The sequence below is a fragment of the Enoplosus armatus genome, chromosome 9, assembly GCF_043641665.1.
Source record: "Enoplosus armatus isolate fEnoArm2 chromosome 9, fEnoArm2.hap1, whole genome shotgun sequence".
NCBI classification, from domain to species: domain Eukaryota; kingdom Metazoa; phylum Chordata; class Actinopteri; order Centrarchiformes; family Enoplosidae; genus Enoplosus; species Enoplosus armatus.
Window position 1 is genome coordinate 22,247,447 of NC_092188.1, and position 17,300 is coordinate 22,264,746.

Sequence of the window (17,300 nt, forward strand, 5' to 3'; positions counted from 1 at the left end):
ATGAGGAAGCCTCTCTGACCTTTCCCAGGTCCTTGTTACATCACTGCCCCCTTGTGGTGTGCTGTTTATTATGTTGAGTCCCCCCCCCCACCCACTGTCAAGTTGATGGTAGACCACCCCCTTGGGCAAAATGACTACATCAAGTAAATGATTTGGGGATTGATTGTTCAGCCTGATGAAACAGAGTAAAACAAATACTCCGAGTAATCCCTGGTGTTTTATTTAATAGTTATTTAATAGGGCCAAGTTTGGATGACATATGCAGGTCTGTATGACCTTGCAAAGGTGGTCAAGAGTTCAGGAGTCTGGTAAAGACTTAATGTCGTGTAAGTAATTAAACAAGGGTGTCATTTTGAGTCAGCTTATTAATAAATGATTCCTTGGTCTTAGTGCAGCAACACAGACACATTGTTGTGGCTTGCTTGTGGACATAGCCTCAGTTGATATCTGTGTGTGTGATGTGATGCGAAAAAAATCACCGTCATTGTGAAAGAAATGAATTGTGCTGTTAATCACTGCGTAATAATATGATCACTCTCTGGCATATAATATAGCCATGCTGTATTTCTCACTGGCATTGAGCAGCTTTCCTCTGAGGAAATGATAAAGTCACATTATCTGGAGGGAGCTCAGCAGTAGTTTACACAAGAGGAGGGGAGAGGGCCAATTTCTTTTTAGGAAATCACCATGATCATGCAAATACCCACAGTCACTTTCCAAACGGAGCTGACTTTCACCCAGGCAAGTACACACAGGCGCTTTATAAATATGCAAGATGGTTGTGTGAAATTCTCTCATAAACACATCTAGCCTTGGCTGTGGGCATGTGTTTCTGTGTGTGTGCACATGTGTGTGTGCATGCGTTTGTGTGCTCTGGCAAAACGTTGTGTATCTGCTGCGAAGCAGAAGGAATGTGGCCATTCAGAGGTCCTCTCCTTTACAAATAAATATTTGGTGATGACAATATTGGAGATATGTTAAACATGAGGAGGGTAATTTTCTAGTCAAATAAACCTCAGCTCTAGTGGTGGTGAGGGGGTCGCAGATGTGTCTGTGTTTCTGACTGCAGAAGAAGGAATGATGGGGAGAAATAGGCTGATAGAGAGAAATAAGTAAAAGTCTGTAATAATATTGACACTGTTTGTTATTTTACTTTCGATAGGCCTAATTATTTTTCTTACTCGATATTCTTTCTGTCAGCCCTTTGTAATTTTGTGCTTTTGGCAATACCTTATTTGTTTATGGTCAGGCCAAACGTTACTGACTTGAATTGTGAAAAGGCTGAGGGGGACTGATGGTGTCAGGGCCTCAGTGGTCTGTTGTTTGTGATTCCCTGTGCATTTATTTGCTACTGCTGTGCAATACAAGAGGCACTCTGTGATTTGTGGACTTTGTTTTGATTCATGCATGAGTCATTTTTACTTTTTAGAAGTAAGTAACAAATGATGCAGCCTTCCATATCTCACCTCCCTCTTACGGCATTGTGTTCCCGCAAAGTGCATAATAGCTGCTTTAACTAACATGGCGTCTACGGAAATGACTCCCCTACAGACTGCCAACATTTAGCTACACTTGGTTAACAACGCAGATGCTTTATGGTAGAAATGTCATGATATATATTCGTAATTACTGACCAACATGCAGGGGAGAAGGAGAAATTATGTGCGAAAATGGGCGAGGCTTTCGGGTGTTGTCAGCCGTTCTCTCTAAATTCAGGTGTAACTTTATGAACTCTGATTCAGATCTCACTCCCCCAATACATCTTTTAGATATTGTTTTTTTAAATTGTGGCTTTTGTTCTATATTTTGATATATTTTGTTCCATGTGAACAATGGCTGATTTTTTGTTTAGCTTTATTTAATTAAATGGGTATTGCTCATAAGATTAAAGATTAAAAGATTTTTTTCTTTTCCAATAAATTGTGTCTATGGCCGCGTTAAGCAATATTTTGTAGTGTGTTTCTTTCATCAGATGTGGTCTTTGGCTGATTTTTATAATAGCCTGTCTTCGAGTTGATTTTATTTACAAAGACCGTGAGCATTACTCTGTGAAATTATCACAACTTGAGATCACAGTACAGAGTTCAAAGTGAGTGTCTTGAAATTGCAGTAGTATTTCATTATACTCTGAACCAGACATGAAAGTCTGGTCCTTACGTTGAACTTTTCCAGTCTGGTTTCTCGGTCTCCACCTAATTTAAACTATGATGTTTTCTAACGACAGGTTCTTCCTCCTGACCTTTTCGTCTTGCGGCCCTACCACGATTTACATCCGTCTTTTGGACCCTTAGAAATAAGATATTAGAATTCAGCTTCATATAATGTAATGATGCCATTCCACTGATCAATTGTCTCCTCACCTATCAAAGTCTGGTATCAGGGCAAAGCCTAGACATCCTTTTTTTGCCCAGCACCTTTCTCCAGGCCATGACACGTGGTGTATTATGTAGGATGCACCCCAACCACAGCAGATCTTTCTGGGGTATCATGGGAGGACCTTTCCTGGGGGCTCCTTTGTGGTTGACAGCAATAGATGTAATCAGGCGTAGTAAAGCATTTGAGGCAGGTCGTCGTAGGGTGAGCCAGCGGCTCCACAGATTATGTCCACACTCCCTTAACTTTATGGTGGGTTGGGATGAGAAGAAACCTGAGAGGAGGCCAGTGGGGGGTCAGGACCAGGGGACAGCCTCAGTGTCAATGAATCCAAAATGTGAAAAGGCCAGAAGTTAACAGTAGCCCTGGAGAGAGGGCTGAAGCGTATAGTTTGGATTCAGTCTAGTAAGTACACATAGGATCTGACAATTATCTGCAGTAATGTCTGAAGAATGAAATGAAAGCAATGCTGATTACGTTAATTTGTCGTAAAAGAGATGTTGAGACAGAATATCACTTCTTATACTGTGAGAGATAAAAGGATTGTTTTTTATCCATCTCCCCGATCCTCAGAAACTGCCGTAACTATGTGGAGAGAAAAGTCAGTGTGCACTATTAGCTGCTCAATATGTCGACTGTTGTCATGCACAAAGAGAAACAAGCTCTGTAGTAAATGTTTCTGGGTGATTACATCTGTTCAAGTATCACAGCTGCCCATGTTATTCCATCTACTGAAGTCATTCCTTTCTATGACTGTTCATATGCGCATATAATTGTATATTTATTGCTAATCATCTATTCAATCAATCAACATTAATCATTTTCTGTACTGCTTTGGAAATATAGGTGTCTGATCTGTCATGCCAATAAAGCTAATTGGAATTTGGAAAAAAAAAAAAGAATGATGCAGCTGTTTCAAGTGTCATGTTCCCAGTGTCTGACAGACGGAGTGACACACAGTCTTTTGCATTGTCATTTTAACTGTGGACATACAGCATGTGGAACTTACATCCACTTACAGTATAGGTCCACCCAAGAGCATGTCAGAGCCAGACCTTGCATTATAAATGGGTGTATGCAGCTGTAATATACTGTAATGAAGCATTTTGAAAATGTTTAGCTCATTTTACCCAAAGGCACATAAAGTAATCATTTTTGTAATGCAGACTCCTACCCTCATAATGTCCATGTGATGACTCAACAGCGAGTGAGTAAAACATTTCAATGTGGGTTTTTTTAAATTCACAATGAATGAGCGCCTCTCGTGCCCTGTCCAGATGTTCTCTGCCCCGGCAGCAGTCCTGCACCGTTGCAGAGGGGCGGACTGGCGATACAGCGGCCCTGACATACACTGTATGGCTCCAGTGGTGGGTGTTACACCAGTGGTAGTGGTTAGACTGGGAGATGTGTCAGATGGCACGATAGCCTGCGTGCCTGAGGAGATGCCAGGGTTTATTTGAACAGCAATTCTACTTAACATTTTTGAAAGTGTGAGTAGCGATTTATTGTTTAGCCGTGAGTCTGTCAGTGAGATTCTTATTTCATGACTTATCTGATAGGTCCAAGAAAAATAAACCCACACCTGAGCTGGGTTTATAGGTCCGCCTGACGTCAGGCCCATTATCCACAGCATTGACTGCACATTTTTATTCCACTACAATCTTGTGCGTGTGTGTTTGAGTGTGCTTGTGTGCATGCGTGCGTTTGTGTATGGCATGTGTGTTTGCAAGTATACATTTATTTTTGCTGCACAAGGTTCATGAAGTAGATGTGGTCAGTGTTTTGCCAAGCTTGTTTCCTTCTGGCTGTTAGCAGCTGCAGGAAAATGGTGTGTCATTTAATATGAATACTGGTAAAAATGTTTTGTTAACTTGAAGCACGTCTGAAACATACAACCTAGAACGATATCCTGAAACATGACTTTAAGATATACAGTGAACTGTGACCGACTGCTGCCTCACTGAGAGACATTACCTAAATACTGTAGCTGGTGTTGTGTATTTTGTCATCCACATGCAAATTATGATTGTATAGTGTGCTCCTCATTCTTCTTGTCATGAAGCTTAAAGGGGCCCTGTGGAGTTTTCTTGTAAACTAACAAAAAGTTATGGTCACATTCAGTGTTACTCACCAAAACACGTTGTGTGTATCCTTGCGGCCTGACAAACGTGTTAAATGCAATCCAGCATTGTTTACTAGCTTGCAGTCTTCTTCTTCCCTGCATTTGCTGGCACATTGTAGCCTATCATGGTGGGTTGACGCATTCTGTTGATCTATGGAATAGTGTGACACTATTGGTATGACTGTGTATCGCGTCGCACGCACGTCCTTGTGCACATGCATGAGATAAACAAAACGGGGACCCATTCATCATAAAAACAGCTCCATATTAGCTATAATAGAGGTCTAAACCCCCTCGGGGAACCTATAAGCCAGGTACATGACTTCATGCGGGTCAGGTCCATGTCTTGGATACTTTGCTGTGGCAGAACTCCCTATTTTGCAACACTATCTCCCGTCCGATCCAAGATTGTTTCAGTACCCTGACCTCACTGCAACCAAAACACAAGCTGAACACAATCCTTTAAAGTTAGGTAATGCACTGCGGACCCTTGTTGACCATCCTTTGGGCTTGGAATAAGAGATCCAGTCATTTTAGCCTGTTGTCTGGTCTTTATTACTACGCTCCTCTGGAGCTGAAAGAGATGACTGGCTGTGATGTGACTTGGAGGACCTGATGGATAGATAAGTCTCTCTGTCTGAGCGTACTTTGGTGATCTACAGTATAGGGCTTTAAGGAAGTAGAGTTAAATAGTCAAAAGTAGAAAGAAAAACAAAAGGAAGACAAGAGCGAGGGATCAGCTTGTGGTCAGCTTGTATTCAGCCAATCATCCCCTCTTCTCCCTTCCCTCCCCATGCCAGTGAGTGATGCTTGGGTGGAAGGAGGACTCGTAGACTCATAGGATAAAGGTTGATAATCATGTTCCGCCAATGGAACTCCTTTGATGTGGGTTGTTGTTGTTTCTGTGGGGCTCTTTGCCTCGACGCATCCCCCTTCAACAGCTGTCCTCGGGGCGGCCAGTTTTAAGAGCACAGAGTGTGAGATGCACTGAGGTGGAGTGTCCTGAAGTATCCACACACGCACATAACATGACTGGATATACAAACTGGCCTCGTACAGAAAATTAAAGTACTTCATAACTGATACTTGAGATGCATTTCTGTCCAATTTTTTTTTCAACTTGGACATGGTGGGAATACATTACTAATATGTCATAAGGACATGTATATATCCTTACATATACAGTCTCAACGCCATCATGCATTGATAATTCTGTGCTTATTCTCACAGATGCCGCAAAATATGCTGCCAATACTGAAACATAGTGGGTTTTTTTTACATGGACCCTTTACCAAACATCTACTTACGTGGTTATATGAATATACTGTTTGCACTTCTTGTAAACAACGTACACATTAGTGCAGCAGTACAAGGTGCAGGTGCCTCCTAGCACCAGCGGCCGGTGTTGTTGTAATGTGCAGCTCCCCACGCAGCTGAGACAGTGGGTGTAGACATAACAGCAAAGATGAAAGCAGTTTGGAGAGAGATGGTATAAACTTAGAGGGGCATGGCAGTAGTTAAAAGGGTGGTATGGTGTTATGCTATGCTTTGTGTTTCATCCTTGAGCCATAAAAGTCATTAGCCTGGAGGAGAAATAGTACCCAGGGCCGAGCAAATGCCCAGATGGACGGCACTGTATCAGAATTCCAGCCTGTTCACTCGCAATTTATTATTCTACAGAAGGGACTTGGTGGTTTAGCTGCTCGGATGAAGACAAATATAGGTCTATGATTTTGACCCTTTCTGTTTGAGAAATGAGGGCACATTGCCCCTCAACTTGTTCTTCAGAATACTTTCTTTAGAGTTCTCTTTCTATCTTTTTTTTTTTTCCCCTTCCCCCTGCTCCCCCTCCCTTTCCTCTCCAGTCCCCCGTGCCTCAGGCAGTTGTGTTCATTAACCCTGGATGTAATTATTTTTGTTTTAGTCTCATATTGCTGACATTTCAACTCAGGGGCTCCTCAATCAGGATTAACCCAAACCGCAAGAAATCACACTTCACAGCCTTTTCTTACAGCAGCGCTTGTTGCCTCCAATTTCAGTCAAATTAAAGGTTTATTTTATTTAGTCGTTTTTTTCACTCGGGCCCTGTACCGTGAGAAAACAAACCAGACTGCTTGCCTTTGATTTGCTGGTTGCTAGTGGCTTTCTCAGTATCCCCTACTCTCTCTCTCCCTCTCTCTCTCTTGGTAGGCACAAAGCAGTCCTCTGTGCAGGCACTGGTACTGCAGATCGAGATCACACAGGTGGTAGCAGTATAACCATCTGCTATGAAGCAAACGTCTCTCATATGTTTGCTTACTGTGCAACATAGGTGCAACAGCATTGAATTCACTTGTAGTCTGATGCTTGTGATTACAGCTTTCTGAAATTCATCTTCAACACTCTGCAAGAGAAGTGTTCTCACTCAAGGTTTTGATTCTTTGTCTATTAAATTATTAAATGATGTAGGCAGGCCTGCACACCACATGTATTGTTAGCTTGAAATTGTCTTAGTGTATCTCGGTCCCAATGTGTAATGTAAACACAGCAGATTTAAAGTAACAAGCTGTGTGTTCCCTCTCTTTGCCTTGGGGGCCTTAAGGTCCTCAGGAACCCTCAACTCGTCTTCCTGCCCCGGGGGCACTTAGTCTCAACACAGTAGTAATAAACTCTCATCACTCTGAGTCAGGGGTGTGTGTATGTCAGTCTGTTACCACAAACGTGTGTGTGTCCAGCAGCAGCAGTAGTCATAGACCAAGCAGTAGTTGTAAAACCTCATCACTTTTAGTGGTCCTCCGGGGGTCTTGGACTCCTCTCGCTGTGTGTGGTTTGACCTGCCGTGGCCCTCCAGCCCCCCACATGCCCACTTAGATAAACAGGCGGTAAACACAGGCAGTCCTAGCACCACTCTCTTCCCCTCACAGCATATACAAGGCCTGCAGATGAAAGGACCAGTTCCCGACACTAATAGCCACTAGAGATTAGCTTCCACCAGCCTCCTCTGCCTCATAATTAAAAGTTCAGCCACCATGTTCATAACGCTTCTAATAATAGTAGAATACCCACCTTAGATCGCCTGTCCTAAGTCTCTTAGATGCACTACCTTCACCTGAACTTGAAATGTAAGCGTGTCACACATCAGCCCCCTTACCCCTGTTACTGCCATAATAACTGCTGCAAAAAGCAACAAGCAAATAAGTGAGCACGTCTGCTTTAAGATGCTGTGTAAATAGAAGCCACAACCATGACACCATGATGAATGCAGGCCCTGGTTACATGGGCTGGCTGAAGCTTATCGGGCCTGCACGCATATCTTAAAATGAGCATATAATTCATGTAAGGCCACGAGGTTTGCCATATGAAGTTGTTAGTGATAATTTTGAGTCTGGAGGCTCGTGCAATAACGTGGTTTCTGATATCACGAGCTATTTTCTTGGCAGGTCTGAGGAGTGAATGTGCGGTGTGGATTTTAACCAAAGAGCAGAGGTCGCGGTCTACATTCTTCCACTGTGTGGAGGTTTAGGTGATGCCACTAAACAGATGATCGACCAACTACGGTTCAGAGTTATTGTTGTTGTTGCTGCCACCATCCGACCTGGTGGACTATGCCAATTCATTATTATTAATTATGCATCTCCTGTAGTAAAAGCCCTGTTGAAAGGGTGTGTTTTGAGGATAAAATTAAGGGTTAATTATGATAAGCTATACTCTGGGTCGGATGGTTAGAACAGCGTCTCCTTTCCTACGCTCCCATTGCATTCCTTTAAATGGCGTGGGCCACTAATTCTCAAGGCCCGATCCTTTGTGAGTTTCATGAGTCTAGACAGAAAACGTCAAGTTCAAGATTTCCATGGAGACATTCATGTTGGGCTTTTTTGGATCACCTTGGGATTTGTCCCGTCTCCATGGCCAAATATGTCATCTCCCCTTTTTTTTCATCAGCCGACAGACGTCCGAAAGGAAGGGAGATGGATTGCTGGCGAGCTGGCCTTTGCTGCTCTCACCGTCTGCGGCGTCTCAGCGTTGCATGTATAAGGAATGGTGCAGTGGTGTTACAAGATGAACAGCAGTGTACAGAATAAGTCCAGTGTTACGCTGTTCTTAGTTCTGCCTGACAGCAGTATGTGTGTACTGTGTGCATCAGCGTACTGTGTTTATGTCTTTCATTTTCATGAAAGTCTGTGTTTTCAAACACAATTAGTTAGTATTTTGTATGAATTAGAGAGAGAGAATTGGACCAAGAGGGGGCTCTTTGTGCCTCTAGATCTAGACTGTGTCCTGATGATAACTCTCAGATTAGAGGTTGATGGGTAAGTGCAGCCTCTCTGGCAGCTGCCGCCGCTGCTGCAGCTATTCTACCTTCAAAGACTTGTCCTTCCTCCCTCATTCTCTTCTGCTTTTCCTCCCCATTCCCATATATCTCTCCTGCCTTCCCTCCCTCTCTCCTTTGTCTTAACCCACCTCTTTCCTCCCATCATTTCCTTTCCCCATCGTCCCCCCATCTCCTCCCTATCTGTCCCGTTGGTCTGCAGTGAGCCAGTCTGGGGAGCATTTCAAGTGTGTTTAGAGTGGCTGACTCATCACTGCTTTGGTGCCACGGTTTGTTAATGTAGGGCAGCTGATAGTAGTTTGGACGTCCTGTGTTGCAGGTGGCCCGAGCACTCTTTATTTGTGTGTGCGTGCACAAGCACATGTCTGTATGTGTGATGTGTGTCTGACTGTATTAAAAACACCTCTTCCTTATCATCGGTGCGTGTGCAGACATGAGTGACGTCCTCCAACAACAAGACGCAAACTCTGCCTTTACTCGGCTGTCAGTGAGGAGTGTTCAAACCGTGGCTTCATTCAGCGGTGACTAATTACAGACCGGAGATGCAAAGGAGCTTCAGCACACACACACACGCACGCACACACACACACACACGCACATACACGTAAAAACGACATGTCCGTAGTGAGCTGTCATGCTTATCTGTCATCTAGATTCATGGAATTTGTAACTCAAAGTTTCAAGCCTTTCAAGAGTAAGGGTTTGGGGGTTAATTGACACACCAGCGAGAGAGAGCATTAATTTCTCCCTGCTGGGCCTAATCCAAGAAAAAAGGCCCACTATATCAGTTTAGCCATGACTTTGCTCTAACACAAGACCTCTATGAATCTAAAACAACCTCCTTACTTTACATGTCTTGTTTTCTCCATCTGCTAAATTCTATTTGTTGTAATCATCCTATCTCTGTTTGAGCCCATCCCTCGTAGCGTTGACACCGCAGTGACCCCCTTCCTGGATAAGGAAATCCAGCCAATCAGCACTAGTATTTCATCGTACTTTACACCCCTTCCATCCCTCCGTCCCTTTGTCCCTGCTTTGCAGCTAAAATAGCTCATCCTGAAACCATTAGACCAAATTGCTAAATGGCTCAAATGTGCAACCACTTAAGGCTATGTCTTTAAGAGGAGTAATCTTCAATCTACTGTGGCAAGCAAGAAGAGGATGAGGTGCATAGTGGGAGCGGGAACTGAGAGGCACCCACAGGGACTGAAACAGAGAAAAATCGGGATAGATAGAAGGAGAGGGGGTTAAGAGAAATTAGCTATTTTGTCAAAATATCTCCCCACTCCCCACGTGTCTGTGTCTTCCTCCATAGCTAACTCATGTTTTTATTATCCTGCTGTTGGACCCCTTCACTTTTTTTGTTATGTCGCAGCCTTATGCTAAAATCGTTTCAATTATTTTTCCCTCATCAATCTACACTCAACACCCCTTAATGACAAAGCGAGGAAAGGCTTTTAGAAATTTTTAATTTCAAAAACCTCACAATATCACATTGTAGTATTCAGACCCTTTGCTATGACACTATGACACTGAAATTTAGCTCAGGTACCCGCCATTTTTCTTGATAGAAATGTTTCTACACCTTGACTGGAGTCCACCTGTGGTAATTTCAATTGATTGGGCATGATTTGGATAGGCACACACCGGTCTGTATAAGGTCTAAATATTTTATAATTATTTAAATAATGATTTCCGATAAGGGGCTTGATAGGTTATAGATCACAGTCCCTCATCTCATCACCTGAACAGAAACGGTGTAACACAGACGCACTGATGGCCCGGCACCTCTGAAGGATAATACTTGCAGAGGCCAACTGCACTAGCAGAGTGAAGCACTGATCCACTGGCAAACATGCTGCTATGTTTCCTCTGTGAAAACACCCATTTGTGAACCATAATCGTTCACTTTAATGGAATTTATTTCGACACACTCTCACTTGTTATGAGAAAATACAAATTCCCTCTATGGATCCTGAAGGTCTTTACCAGAACTTTTCGCAACACTTGCTGTTGTGTAGGTTTTCCTAGTAAGAAATCCCCTGGTGTGAAGAAAATTATGTTTTTTCCCCCCATTTCTGGCAGCAGCAACAACGTTTTCTTTGGAATAAATATAAGAACCCGGTAGCTAACATGAACAGTAATGAACTGAACATCCAATGAAAAAAAACATTTGAATGCTGGCTATGCTCTTTTATTGATCTCTGAGGAGCACAGTGCAAAAATGCCTCATCAGTGACCGCTTATCACCTAAGATGTTGCCAAAATGGAAAGAGTACTTAAAATGAACTTGACTGTACTCATGGACCAAACAGACACATTGCCTGACAGACATGCTCAGAGCAGTTGACTGGATGTCAGCCAGACCGGTAGACAGATAGATACAGTACAGACAGGCAGACCAAAGGAGAGGATCCACTGCGTATTGCCGTGCAAACGTCAAGTTCTTCAGTGCAGCATTCCCAGCTTCCTGAGTGACCCCAAATCTCAGCCAGAGGACTTTGATCTGTCACTGAGATCATTATTAAGTCTACCGAACTGACAAAAGGCCAAGCTGAAAGACTGAGGCAACAGAGATTCTGCAGAGAGGTGGAGAGACTTGAAGGTAATTGAAGACAGGATCTTGTCCTCAGTTGTCCCGCATGCTCTCCAGAAAGCTGAGGGCTGTGGAGAGAGCCGAAGAGGATGACTGGAGAAGATGGGGTTGGACGCCCACCGTGTTGCAAAAGACAGCTGGATCGCAAAGTTGGTCAGTTTGTGGACGGAGACAGAAAATAGGAGCGCCAACTGCAGACAACACAATACTTTACATAAAAGAATAGACGGGTAAACGCAATCAACAAGGGATTTACTTAAAACCAAGGAAGGGGAGGAAATAAAATGGAAAAAGGAGTTAGCCACGTTAGCCTTGTTCAAATGTCAAGCAAAAAACATGCAAATTAAATGTACCTCCATCAGCTGAATTCAACCAAATACAGCATGTACAGTAGGTTTCTGAAACAGAAATAACATAACAACAAGCTATGAACCGATTAGTTACAGCTACTTTTTACTGTAATTGTATTTGTTTTTGTCTACCATCAAATGTGTCTATATTCTGTGCTGTCTAATGATGAAAACGAAAACATCACATCGTAAAACACCATTTAATCGTTTTGCAGCCACAGCACATCCCTTGTACACAGAAGTAATAACCAGTATGTCATTTATGTGGGTCATAATGGATTGATGTTTTACAAACATTTTAGAACCTCCAAAGCCACTTTTGAAATGTTGTGCGATTATATTGGATCAGTTTTGGGAATCCACATCAAATACAGCTGGAGTTTCCAAAGTGACCCAGAGAGAAAAACAAAATAAAGAAGAATGGAGGCCCCTTGCTTTCAAAGAGTGGAATATTTCAAGCTTTTAATGCGATCAAACAAACAAAAGTGCACAGAAAGTCAACATAAGAATGACTGCAGAATAGGCAGGCGGCACATTTCAAGCTGAGTGTTCTTTCTCTGACAGCAGCCCATCTGCGTGTTACAGTGTATTACGTATTCATTTTCTGCACTGTGCTCACTTTGATTTGTGTGCATCTAAAGCTTCACTAAATATTTATATTTTCTGCATACAAACAGCTTCTAGTCTTCTTGAAGCTTGTTAATATTTTTAGGCCCACACCATTATTTATTTGACAAAGTATGTCCTCTGCTTTTTGATTGCATAACATCTTTATGGACATTTCTAGCCTCAAGAGTACAAGAAACAATATTGCAATATCAGGCAAACTGTATCAAACTGTGCCATTTGCATGAAGCTTTTCTATTTGTTACACTGTAATTCATAGAAAAACACTTGGAAGGAACTCCAGCTAATGACAGACGTTAAATTGCCTAACTCCCCCCTCCTCCTCATGACAAACCGAGAGAACTCAGCTTGAACTGTAGAGAAAGCCCATGAGCCAGCTGAATGATAGCAGCGATAAGGAGTTTTCAAGGTAACTATGCAAAACTGAAACTGCCTGTGGGAAAGCAGCAGCAGAAGCAGAAGTCTGTTTATTTTAATGAGCTCAGAAGTGTCTCTCCTGTTCCTCTTACATTACACTGGGGCTCATTTAGAGTTCACACAGTGCACTGTATGTCCATGATGGATACGGTAATGATACATTAATGCAATCAGGACCAAGTCTGTTTTGTCTCTCATTAAGAAGGCTAGCTATCTTGCTGACAAGGGCCAGGGCACATTTGGTCGTGACTTTAAGCATTTTCCGCCGGTGTGATTTGAAGCGAGCGAGACAGAAAGAGAGTGTATTTTTGTGAGCGTATCAGAGAAATGGTGTAGGAGAGAGAGGATAGGAGGACAGATAACAGCTGGAATTGTCAAAAGCAGGGCTGCTTGGGTTTCAGCAGGGGCACAGGCACCATTTGTGCAGTGTCTGGTTGTCTTTTCAACACCACGAGAGCTGATGTGGATTTATGAAGGCGAGGAATCAACTAGAAGAGGGATATGTATGGCTAGGGAGCCTCTTATCAACATATGGAGCTCGACAGAGCTGCTGTTCTGCTGCTTCAAACCCCTCATCTGGCCTCACTACTGGTCTACACCAGGAATGTGCAAGTACATTTTTCCACGGCCAAATATTCACCGTAGAATTTGTTCACATTATAGACAAAAATGATCAGTGTTGGCCTTGATCACGCCTCAGAGGCGCCAATAATGTTCATTTCTTACTCATCGTATCTGTCTTCAACATAACATGTACACATCAGCATCGTGACATGCACACCCATACATGCACAGGAAAAGTGTTGCTACTGTTGAGTCAAGTGCCACCTAAAGCTCTCCAGACAACAGCACTGCTGCATGGTCAGTGTCCCTTGTCTGGACTTTACAGACATTAGCCTGAGAAATGTGTCAAGTCCACAGCTAACAATCATGAGTCACCAAACTCGGCAGATGGGAAAGAAGGAGCCTCGGCCCTGATGGGATAGATCTCTCTCTGTGGATGAGATACAGCCCAGAGCTCACTACATCCAGAAGCATCCGTGTGGATGGACCGTTTAATCATGCATGTAATGTAGACACACACACACACACACACACACACACGCACGCACGCATGCCTTTGCTGCTTATCCAGACGTGGCTTTATGTTATATATCCGGTTCACAGGACTTTGCATGTATGAAGACTTACTGTAGTCATGCCATAAATCATACAGATCCGTGGCCAAATTCTGAGGCCTACTCACTTATCATGTAGATTAGGAAAATGACTTCTTAAAAAATACTTTCTCATCATCCACTGTTTTATAAGTTCTCTCTGTTTATGCACTCTGTCTGTCTTTCTCTGTTTTGTTTTACCCTCTCTCTCCTCTTTCAGTGTATTTTTAGGTGTTTCTCTGCTTCTGTCACTCCATCCTTCTCTCTCTCTCTCTGCCTTTCACCGACTCCCTTGCTGGCTGAATCACTCTCCAGCTTTCTTCCTGCCTATTACTGTTACTGTACCCACAGCCATAGTCAACCTTTACGAGGTGGGTCTAGCCTGTCAGCTGCAGGCTACCGCAGTTGGGCCATGTTGAAAGACACACACACACTTACGCATATTCGCTTATATTCTCTTAAAACCACACACACACACACAGACGCACATATATACCGGCTTCCAGTGCAGAGAGTTGTATGGGCCTAGAGTGAGAGCAGGCTTTCCGTAGGCCAGGATCTGTTTCCAGTCAAACCTGCCTGTGTCCTTCCTGAGCCCCAGGGCTCCTGCGGCATTGCCCCCGGGCTGCTGGGTCACAGCACGGCAGGGGAACAGCAGCGCAGTGAATGTGTGTCACAGAGTGGTTTGGGTGTGTGTGTGTGTGTGTGTGAGAAAGAAGGTGTGTGGCTTCGTGAGTCAGTGTCTATTCACTGACTGTCGCACCGCGCTCACACAAATGAATACAAATAGAGACCCTTCCTTTTGTTCACAAGGACACATGTACACACTTGACACTACACATATACTGCACACACTGTTCCTTGCACCCACCCACACACAGCTGAGTCCCTTTTCAGTGGTGTCAACAGCTCCAGCTCTCTCTCTCTCTCTCACACACACACAAATACATTCATAGTCACAGACACTCACACCGACACACACACACACCAGTAGAACACCTGTCGGGCTGCATGGCTCGCTCCAGGACACCTTCGAGTCATGAGCTCATCGGAAAAGCAATTAAAGGCAGCGTAGGCCCCGCACGCTGGCGTAATGTTTTGTTTTGCTACTTGGCTTCGAAATTAACCAAACCTGTCAGAAGTCATCTGGCTGACGCGGGCTGGGCTATATTTATTTATTTTCTGTTGGAGAAGCTGGACGCAGGGTCCCAGCGCTGCCTCACGTCCAACAATGAAGCGATTCTGAGGGGGCGATTAGCTGGCCTGAACATGTACGCCCCCTCCCGCCCCTCTGTCTACCTGGGGGGTGGATGGTGAGCGACTCCCACTTCTCTTTGCCTGTCTGTAACTCTTATGGTGGGGTCACGGCCCTGTAGTTTGGAGGTTGTGCCCTCTGTAACCCCAATCAGGGCTTTGGTCTCCACTGTGGGACTTGGTTTTGAACTTGCACTGACCTAACCGCTCCCAGTTTATTGAATTTCATGCTTGCAGTGACTGAACAAAAGCAGATTTTGCATTCAAAAATGGCAATGTATAAACCACGTAACCTGATAAAAAGACAATATGAAGACAGAAGGACGTGTGGCTGATAGATTATGGAGCCTGTTGGCCCCGAAAAGAGGAGGCTGACGGAAGAACCTAGACAGGCTTAAAGGTTAGAGGCCTTCTCTCAGTCTGGTCTAATGCTCTATTGTAGCCTCAGGCTGTGAACAGCCTGATGTCAGACAGCCGTAAAACAACACCAGCAGCCCCGTGCTCTCTTTTAAATCTACTGGTCTTAAGCCACTGAAGGAAAAAAAAAACACCTTTGACATTAATAGGTCCACTGTGGGTGAGTCAAGGTAAGTGTGTCTTCACAGATGCCTGCACATACATTCTGCGGTTGTGTGTGTTTTCAGAGTCTAGGCCACTGAGCAGTTTTCTGGTGTTTTCTTGAGGAATCATTTAGGAAGTAAGAAAAACACCTTTGTTATCATTGTCATCACTTTTTGTAATTGCCCGCATGCCACCCTGTTAGAGCAGAGAAAAACAACAGTTAGCCTGCTGCCGAGGTCGCCCTCTAAGCATGCCAGGCCCTTTCATGGTGCTGCGCGCTTCAAAGGAGGTGTCACTCTCCTGCAGTTATGTCAACACAGTGATGAAACAAGAAAACACAGTGGTAAAGCCTTGGTCTTCAAAGACTCAATAGCCAGGTCAACACATATTTTGTTTCTGTGTCACTGTCAAACTGGCAGAGAGAGAGAGAGAAGATTGTTTGCTCTGTTAATCTCAGAAAGAGAGCTTTCTGAGTGGCGCTGTTATGTATCAGAATGGTCATGGCTGTCATTGGCAGAGGCCAAACAGACATGACACACAGCCACAGTAATACGCTGTCAGTTACTTCAGCTTACTTAGTTATTTAAGCAACCAACTTACTCGACTTTAATACATTCAACAGGTCAGCTTCATTCATCCGATGACAATTGTGTTATAATGGAAGCTTACACGTGTGGGTTTTTTTTGTGTTCTTGTATTCACGGTAATGAAAAGGCTTCCTGCACTGGCTCTGGCACTACAGAGCAGCCACGCAACATTTCATAAGATATCCTAAGATGAAATCGGGTGCCTCCCCCAAAGTGACCACTTTGTGTTTTCTCTGTGACTGTTCCACCGTAAGTTTAGAATGAAAATAGCTGGTGACAGTATAGCGCGCCTCAAGGCTGTGTTGGCTTTATGACATACTGATGATGTGCAAAGACCACAGCTAGGCTGCTCTGGTTGAGAGAGTTATCTGCAATTAGGCATTATATATCTTTTTATTTGCTCATTTATCTCTGTAATAACTGTTAAATAAACAATCCATCTACTAAGTTATATGATTTATTGCGCTATGACTCATTTCTGCTGAATGTGCTTTGTCGTGCTCAGTGCATCCCGTAAACCACAATTTAGGGTCAATTTATTGAATACATCTTCACTACAGCCCATTCCCAGCCTTTTGGGTCCTATACTTCTCATGCTGTTCTGGGCTATGATGAAACCACTTGAAGTCGGGCCCCAGCACTACAGCCACAGCCAAAGCCTATTAAGCAGCCACACTGTGGTATAGGAGTTCAAGCCACAGGGCTGAGGTTATGATTCCTCGTCAGGAGGAGGGGTGCAGAGGTGGATGTAGGATGACGGGGAAGGGTGGAGGTATGGTTTCAGGAGGAAGGGTAAAAGAGGGGTGAAAGAGCATAAAGGGGGGCAAGGAAGGATGGAAGAAGGGGATTTGACCGAGGGAGATGAGACAGATTGTAATGGAGAGGCAGAGATGAAGGCACAACTGAAGAATTAGGTAAGACAGGGTTTTAGAATGGAACTGAGCAAA

General features: G+C 43.8%; 1 protein-coding gene across 1 annotated transcript in view; it reads left to right on the forward strand.

The window, feature by feature from the left end:
* The window catches only part of LOC139290685 (intermembrane lipid transfer protein VPS13B-like), a 307,621-nt gene that overhangs the window by 104,396 nt on the left and 185,925 nt on the right, over positions 1-17,300 (forward strand). The gene's annotated exons all lie outside the window — the stretch shown is intronic.